Here is a 7811-nt window from a genome sequence, read left to right on the forward strand (position 1 = left end):
CACGACACATACCCCTGACCCTACCCTGGAATACACTTTCCTTGCAGACGAACACTATGCAAATCTATGACCTTCTTTAAGACAGTTCCAACACACATTATCTTGAATGAACAATATTGAGGCTCATGACCCACTGAACCACATCGTAAACACCTTTTTGTTAATGCTGAACACTGCCCACTATGGGAAGATTTGAAGGTTCTACACCACACTCTTTGACCACTTTACACTGATCCACCTTGGATAGATTTCCCTTTCAGATTAAACTGACTTGATTTCTTAAACCGCTGGCTAAACTGACTGGTAGCTGGCTTCACTTGTGATACACTTTTAGACCCTACACTTCGGGCAGATTTGATATCACCTTCTTTAACCTTTGCCAACATATGGGCTTGTGACAAAGAAGTAGCAAGTCTAGCAACTGTTCGATATTCATGTTTTAAAATTTCCACAAAATGCTACACTCTGGACTACTCATTGGGAACCTACTGGTGAACGAATCTCAACTTTTCCATGTACTGTTCAAAAACTTCATCCACTGTCATATTCCTCTTCATCTTCATTTCCATAAACTCCTGCTTTAATTGGTTAATATCGTACGCCGTACAACATTGTTCACAAACCTTTGCAGAAAATTGTTCCCATGTAACTTGGTTAAGGTGTTCTTGAGACAAAGACACTGTTATCGAATCTCACCACACCATAGCTCTATTCGTTAAAAGTGTACTGGCATAGATCACTCTTAATTCAGGTTCAGATTGACAGGCCCCAAATGCCCGACCAACTTATCATAACAAATTCATTGTCACAGCTGGATCAAACTGACTAAAATATTGAGTCTTGCAATCCAGCAATTGCTTAAAGGTGTACTTCTTCTTTGTTTTAACTATCGGTTGTTGAAGCATAAGATACTGGAAATGATCCATCGAGATTTGAGTAAGGATATTGGAATTGAGGAGGGTATTATGGATACTGATATTGTGCTTGTGGTGGCACTTGGAACTGAGTTTGTAGAGGTTGAGAGGTATTTACCACTGACACTGACTGATACTGGGGTATTGTATACCCTAGAGGTACTTGGGGTTCACCACTTTCAAAATTATTTGCTACATTAACAAAGTGGCTCTCTTGTTGTTCTAATTCTTTCACCTTATCCCTGGATTATTATAACTGACTTTCTAATTCAAGAACGTATTCAACTTGATCTTGCTTCGCATTATGCTCCCCTGAAGGTGCTCTAAAGATTCCAGGTCTAGGGGCACCATCATCTCTCGTTTCATCAACCATACATGTCTAATCAAATCATCTCCAAAAGCTTAGTAGATAATTCGTTAGTACTTTTGACTAACCACAATTATCTAAACACATATCACCTACATTCACTTATCCCTTTCCCACACTTGTATATTTGATGTAACTCAGGGTTTGGGAACATGACACTCGCGTGTACATGCTGCCAAACCTACGCTCTGATACCAAATTGTAAAACTGTACCTTTTTTTATTCACAACAGCAAAAATTGATAAACATATCATATATATTAATTACACAATATATACGATTATATAATATCATTGATGTTACTTATTACAGATGATCGGTGTCGAAGGGCCGGTCAAAAATGAACCTAAATACTCTACTTTAGATAGGGCAAGCAGGATTCGTTCAACGGGAAATAGTGGTTAAAAGCAAGCAATATTCGGGAATTAGTTTGTAATAATTAACTAAGATTAACTAAAGTAACGACTATTCTAACGATTACTAAGCAAAACGCAACTTTGAATGATTAAAGACTAAAAGCATAAACAATAAGCTAAATGAAAATGTTATAAACAATTGAATTAAAGCCTTTATTCCTTTACAATCCCAATTATGCATGCACTAGTCCAAACAAGTCTTTATGCTATCAAATTATCAACTAAACCTCATAGACAATATTTCTTCAGTTTTAAGATATATAATTATCTTGTGCACAAACAATGTTACCTACACACATTGTCTTTATCCCTATACTAAATTACCACTAAGTTGGATTAAGCACAATATGTCATATAACAATCACTTGTCTTGAAACAATCAATAAACTTAAACTTGCATTAATTGATAATTCAAAAGATTCAATGAAATCATAAACCAAAAGACATAAGGATTACAAAATCAAGAATCACATAAATACATAAAAAACTAAGCACACAATAATTGTTCATGCAAGGAATAAGTAAAAGAGACTAGACACTCATGTTGGTGATGATGAACATGATGATTGGATGAAGAATTTTGAATAGCTTGGCTTGAATCCTTGAACTTGGAATGATTGTGATGATAATTGTGGTGTTTTTAGCTCTCAAAACCGATGGGAATGCTCCCTAATTCGTAGCTTAGATTTGATACTTATGGGTACCATGTATCTTGGTCCCAAAGCAAACTTTCCACTAAAAACGTGAAATGTCCCGTTCTTATTGATTAAAAACGTTCCATATTAATTGATTTCGTTGCGAGGTTTTGACCTCTATATGAGACATTTTTCAAAGACTGCATTCATTTTTAAAACAAACCATAACCTTTATTTCATAAATAAAGGTTTAAAAAGCTTTACGTAGATTATCAAATAATGATAATCTAAAATATCCTGTTTACACACGACCATTACATAATGGTTTACAATACAAATATGTTACATCGAAATCAGTTTCTTGAATGCAGTTTTTACACAATATCATACAAACATGGACTCCAAAATCTTGTCCTTATTTTAGTATGCAAAAGCGGAAGCTCTTAGTATTCACCTGAGAATAAACATGCTTTAAACGTCAACAAAAATGTTGGTGAGTTATAGGTTTAACCTATATATATCAAATTGTAACAATAGACCACAAGATTTCATATTTCAATATACATCCCATACATAGAGATAAAAATCATTCATATGGAGAACACCTGGTAACCGACATTAACAAGATGCATATATAAGAATATCCCCATCATTCCGGGACACCCTTCGGATATGATATAAATTTCGAAGTACTAAAGCATCCGGTACTTTGGATGGGGTTTGTTAGACCCAATAGATCTATCTTTAGGATTCGCGTCAACTAGGGTGTCTGTTCCCTAATTCTTAGATTACCAGACTTAATAAAAAGGGGCATATTCGATTTCGATAATTCAACCATAGAATGTAGTTTCACGTACTTGTGTCTATTTTGTAAATCATTTATAAAACCTGCATGTATTCTCATCCCAAAAATATTAGATTTTAAAAGTGGGACTATAACTCACTTTCACAGATTTTTACTTCGTCGAGAAGTAAGACTTGGCCACTGTTTATTCACGAACCTATAACAATATATACATATACATATATATTAAAGTACAACAACAACACAACAACAACAATACCCAATCCCGCGCCTGCGAGGTATGGGGGAGGTAAGATGTAGACAATCCTTCCTCTACCCTAAACTAGAAGAGAAGTCGTTTCTGTTTCCACGAGTCGAGAGAATTCTCCACCCACGGGAAAGGAAATTCATCCCCCTCTCTACTCCAGAGTAAAGTATGTTCAAAATATATTTACAACACTTTTAATATATTTTGATGTTTTAAGTTTATTAAGTCAGCTGTCCTCGTTAGTAACCTACAACTAGTTGTCCACAGTTAGTTGTACAGAAATAAATCGATAAATATTATCTTGAATCAATCCACGACCCAGTGTATACGTATCTCAGTATTGATCACAACTCAAACTATATATATTTTGGAATCAACCTCAACCCTGTATAGCTAACTCCAACATTCACATATAGAGTGTCTATGGTTGTTCCGAAATATATATAGATATGTCGACATGATAGGTCGAAACATTGTATACGTGTCTATGGTATCTCAAGATTACATAATATACAATACAAGTTGATTAAGTTATGGTTGGAATAGATTTGTTACCAATTTTCACGTAGCTAAAATGAGAAAAATTATCCAATCTTGTTTACCCATAACTTCTTCATTTTAAATTCGTTTTGAGTGAATCAAATTGCTATGGTTTCATATTGAACTCTATTTTATGAATCTAAACAGAAAAAGTATAGGTTTATAGTCGGAAAAATAAGTTACAAGTCGTTTTTGTAAAGGTAGTCATTTCAGTCGAAAGAACGACGTCTAGATGACCATTTTAGAAAACATACTTCCACTTTGAGTTTAACCATAATTTTTGGATATAGTTTCATGTTCATAATAAAAATCATTTTCTCAGAATAACAACTTTTAAATCAAAGTTTATCATAGTTTTTAATTAACTAACCCAAAACAGCCCGCGGTGTTACTACGACGGCGTAAATCCGGTTTTACGGTGTTTTTCGTGTTTCCATGTTTTAAATCATTAAGTTAGCATATCAAATAGATATAGAACATGTGTTTAGTTAATTTTAAAAGTCAAGTTAGAAGGATTAACTTTTGTTTGCGAACAAGTTTAGAATTAACTAAACTATGTTCTAGTGATTACGAGTTTAAACCTTCGAATAAGATAGTTTTATATATATGAATCGAATGATGTTATGAACATCATTACTACCTCAAGTTTAGTAGGTAAACCTACTGGAAGTGACAATAAATGATCTAGCTTCAAAGGATCTTGGATGGCTTGAAAGTTCTTGAAGTAGGATCATGACACAAAAACAAGTTCAAGTAAGATTTTTACTCGAATTAAGATAGTTTATAGTTATAGAAATTGAATCAAAGTTTGAATATGAATATTACCTTGAATAAGAAAGATAACCTACTGTATATAACAAAGGTTTCTTGCTCTTAGATGATTACTTGTAATGGATTAGAAAGCTTGAAAGTAAATTAGTAAACTTGAAGGGATTTTTGAAGTGTTCTTGAAGTGTTCTTCCTATGATGATTATAGCTTGATTCTTGAAGTAATTTTTGATGAAGATGATGATTAACTACTGGAAAAATACGTTCATAATAGTGTGTGTGTGTGTGTTGAGAGAGAATTAGAAAGAGAATTGGAAGTGAAATGGAGTGAATGATGAGTGGTAATTGGTGAGTGGTGAGTGGGGTTAAAAGGAGTTCTAGTTAGTTGACTAGCTCATGGTAGAAGTTAAAATTGATTAGTCATACATGACATAATCAAGAGTGGAATCCCATGTTAGTTCCTATTGGTATATACCCATAGTAAGTACGTTTTGAAGCTGTGTATAATACGGGTAAGAATACGACTAGAATTCTTGATGAAAGAAAAGAATGGGAAAGTAACTGTAACCATTTTCGTTAAGTATGAGTGTTTTGATATATGTCTTGAAGTCTTCCAAAAGTATTTTAATACATCTAAATACACTACATGTATATACATTTTAACTGAGTCGTTAAGTCATCGTTAGTCGTTACATGTAAGTGTTGTTTTGAAACCTTTAAGTTAACGATCTCAATTAATGTTGTTAACCCATTGTTTATTATATCTAATGAGATGTTAAATTATTATATTATCATGATATTATGATATATTAATATATCTTAATATGATATATATACATTTAAATGTCGTTACAACGATAATCGTTACATATATGCATCGTTTCGAAATCCTTAAGTTAGTAGTCTTATTTATATGTATATAACTCATTGTTAATATACTTATGGAGATACTTACTTATCATAATCTCATGTTAACCATATGTATATCCATATATATATCGTCATGTCGTTTTCACAAGTTTTAACGTTCGTGAATCGCCGGTCAACTTGGGTGGTCAATTGTCTATATGAAACATATTTCAATTAATCAAGTCTTAACAAGTTTGATTGCTTAACATGTTGGAAACATTTAATCATGTAAATATCAATCTCAATTAATATATATAAATATGGAAAAGTTCGGGTCACTACAAAACGGGCTAAAAATCCATCCAGAAATCGCCCCAGCCGCAGATTGTGCCTAGTGGCCTCAATTTACAGCAAGACCGCAAAAAGGGACCATAATTTTTCACCGGAATTGACGCTGACTGAGTTCTGACCCCCAGGCCAAACGTATTTTGCACCTGGCAACTGTAATTGTGGCTGGGCCTTTCTTTTTCTTTCTTTTTTCTCGTTTAAACCTCGTTTTTCACGTCCTCGTCTCGAATCATCACTTGTTATAGAAACCTCATGATATAACATTTTATACCTCAAATATACACGCAAACTTCAACCCTTAACGACAATATTGATCGGCATTTATGACCCGATCAACTCCCCCACACTTGGCTTTTACTTATCCTCAAGCAAATCTGTTTCTAATTACAAGACAACAACACCTAGGTGATCTTCTTTTTACCATTCAAACAATTTTTCGCAAAACAATTTTAATTGTTAATTGATATGCAACCACAATTTTGGGTCAATCACTCAATACCTCAAACGATCTTCCACCTACAATACATCAAAACCACAAGCTTATCTCATAGCACATGTCCTTACTTACTAATTCAAACACTATGCATAACATTATAAACCTCAATCATTTCTCAAATCAACAAATAGATCAACACTTAAAATTAAGTAAGCATATATTCTTACAACTTTCTCATGATCCATACTTAATCTTTTAAACAATAAATGCAAATGTACCTAGATAGCATGTCAAAAGAAACATAAAATGGGTTATATTACATCCGGTTAGGTTTATCGGGTTAGTCATGACTCGAATAAAAATTGGTGTAAAGTAGTTACGAACGTCGAACCAATCAAACTTTATAAAGTTTAGAAATTTTTATCGTGACCCTCATTCGTATGAAGATAAATTAAATTTAAATCAGAATGTCAGTTATAACTAGGATCATGCATACGTTTGTGTTTTTTATGTCCTCCTTAACTTTTCAACTGGCCAAACTCATGCCCTTGTCTACACTAGTACTAAGTGCATAGGTTTTAAGTCCCGACACCAATGAACCCCTTAAGTCTAGTTAGAAATACCCCATACCACAAGCTTGGTGAAGCGGATTTTGGTTACATTGCCCATTTGTACGAGGCATCACATGAAAGGTACAGGTAATTTTGTGAGGTTATAAGAAGTCTTACTTTGATTTTGACTTTACACTTCAATGAGAACGAATTTTATGCCTCAGTGGTCCATGCTTTATAAGGCACTCGTTTCACAATATTTGGCATACTCTTCTTCTACTCTCTTTTTTCATCATTTCTTCTTCTTCTTCTTCTTCTTCTTCTTCTTCTTCTTCTTCTTCTTCTTCTTCTTCTTCTTCTTCAGTGGTCCATGATTTTTTGGGCACTCGTTTCACAATTTTTGGCATACTTTTCTTTTAAATTCGTCTATTTCAACTTCCTCATCTTCTTCTTACATGATAGCACACAACATATAACATTGATAATGCTAAAAACGAACATATATTTCATAGCATTATTCCTCAAGAAAGACAAGCTTTTAGTTGCAATTGTTCTATTTACAAGTGATATTCGTTTAAATAATAAAAGGTGAAGACAAAAGACAGATTCGACGAATTGAAGACGCAAACGACCAAAAAGCTCAAAAGTACAAAAGACAATCAAAGAGGTTCCAATTATTGATAAGAAACGTCTCGAAATTACAAGAGTACAAGATTCAAAACGCAAAGTACAAGATATTATATTGTACGCAAGGACATTCGAAAATCCGGAACCGGGACCAGAGTCAACTCTCAACGCTCGACGCAACGGACTAAAAATTACAAGTTAACTATATATATAAATATAATATAATATATAATTAATTATATAAATTATATATATATATTATATTTATATAATAAATCGTCGGTAAACAAAGAGCCAAAATGGAGTGA

This window comes from Rutidosis leptorrhynchoides, chromosome 5 (assembly GCF_046630445.1).
Source record: "Rutidosis leptorrhynchoides isolate AG116_Rl617_1_P2 chromosome 5, CSIRO_AGI_Rlap_v1, whole genome shotgun sequence".
Taxonomy (NCBI): Eukaryota; Viridiplantae; Streptophyta; class Magnoliopsida; order Asterales; family Asteraceae; genus Rutidosis; species Rutidosis leptorrhynchoides.